Source organism: Orycteropus afer, unplaced genomic scaffold, assembly GCF_000298275.1.
Source record: "Orycteropus afer afer isolate SDZICR_OR568_19922 unplaced genomic scaffold, OryAfe1.0 scaffold00468, whole genome shotgun sequence".
NCBI classification, from domain to species: domain Eukaryota; kingdom Metazoa; phylum Chordata; class Mammalia; order Tubulidentata; family Orycteropodidae; genus Orycteropus; species Orycteropus afer.
In genome coordinates this window covers 1,249,804-1,251,911 of record NW_006922055.1, presented here as the reverse complement: position 1 = coordinate 1,251,911, position 2,108 = coordinate 1,249,804, and positions in this window count along the sequence as shown.

The following is a 2,108-nucleotide window of genomic DNA, read 5'->3' as shown; positions in this document are numbered from 1 at the left end:
ATACTCTGGTTACTGAGAGGCTGGAGTCTATGCCACTGGTGTTTTAAATATCAAGAGATTCACCCATCATGGACAAGTTTCAGTGGAGCTTCCGGATGAAGACAGATTAGAAAAAGGCTGGGCCAGCCACTTCTGGAAAAATGGGCCACTGAAAACCTTATGAGTAGCCATGAAAAGCTATGATATAGAAAAATTGACCTCTGGTAGTTTCCTTATAAATAATAAGCAAAATAAAAGACTAAATTGTGATAGAATAAGCCCTGTGTCCTCTCCCTCCAGAGAATTATAGTTAAGGAAAAGAATGAATCTCCATTGTTTCTAAGTCTGGAAACACTCTTTGTCCCATAATCAGTTTAAATACAGACTATTTTTCTTTCCCTTTAACAGTTTTGCTATCTGCTGTGCATATATAAATAAAATGAAATTTCCTTCTGTTAGTTAACATTTAAAAACACATGGAAATAGCTGGGTTGAATTTGACTAAATTTGGATTTTGAATTTTAGATTATATGACTAAAAAAGTAGACTATGCCTAAATCTCAGTGTCACTTTGGAGAGCCGTGGGATGCTTCATGAAGAGACTGCGAGTCATCCTCCCAGAGAGCTGGAACTGAGATGCACGTGGTCTCTGCACTAGCTGGAAACTTGCCGTATCCAATAAGATATAAGTGCAGAAAATACGCAATTACACATATTTTCCCTAAAAGTCACAAGGATAGATATTTCAAATTGCGAGCACTGAGTTACATCTCTATTGCTTCACACCTGGGCAATTCAAAGTAACATTACTCTAGGGTACGTAGCAACACACATACAAAAAAAGTCAAAATTTCTTAGCACAATACCGCTAATCCCTGTGATCTTAAACTCTGGATCTTAATGACATTTCTAAGATATTTCTGCAAATCATAGTTATTTCTAAGGTTTTGTTGGTTTACAGCTTTATATGCATTTTATCAACTCAATTTTACTTAATTCTTTTGCCTTGAGTCAATCTATTCTTTCATGATTTTGATTTATCATTCCTTTCACTTTCTATCTGAAATGCTTTCCTCTACAAAGCAGTGAATTGTTTTTCTCCTGTCTACCCCAGCAAACATAATAATCTTTTTTGTTTCTGCATGTTGTCCATTTCTTTTGACACTCATCCTTTATATCCTATGATATAGCTATTAATCAATCTACATCTTATTATTATTATTACATCATACATTTGTTGATTTCAAGAATCATCTCAGAATGTCTGTTTGGTCAATACATTTCAATATGTAGAACTTAAAGTAAATAAATGAACTTAAAATGGGAAATTCTTTCATCATGGAAGCATATGGTGGTGTATAGAGCTGCCTCTGGACACAATTATCATATAGACAATTTCTATCCAATTAAAATTATAGTTTTTAAGTTATTTTTTTAAAATAAAATAGTTTGCACAAAATTTTGTTATCATTTTTACCCTTAAATTGGGATGTCTTGAAAATCTCTTATAAAGAGTTCATTTTTTTTTCCCCTTGTCAGGAAATACTCTTATCCTAAAAATTATCCTACCTTTCAAAGATGTTGAAGCCTTTCCAACAGTATGTACTATTGGCCTGGAATTAAGCTGGGGAAGCACAGTTAATTTTTACGTTCTTCACAAAAGCTCTAATATATTCAGTAAACATTTTGTATTGTGTTAACATTTAGATCAATTCATAGAATGTCCTTACCTTGACCACTTGAAATCAGGTTTGAAAGAATGTAATTCTATAATTTTGATAATATCATACAGCCTTTCTATACTTGAAGTAAATTTTTCAGAATATAACAATATTAATTAACTAAGGCAGTAGTTGGGAGCTCCTGTGGCATAGTGCTTAAAACATTTGAGTGCTAACCAGAAGGCTGGTGGTTCAAACTCACCAGACACTCCTTGGAAGGAAGACTGTGCAATCTACTATGTAGAGATACCACCTCAAAAACCCAAAGAAGGTTTGCAATGAGTTGAATCAAATCGATGGCAATGACTTTTATAGTTTAATATATTGAGGTTACACATAGGTAACAATATAAAACAAAAAGTTGTAAAAACATGAAGAGCAACAGAGAGGAAGTTGTAATCAGTTCTA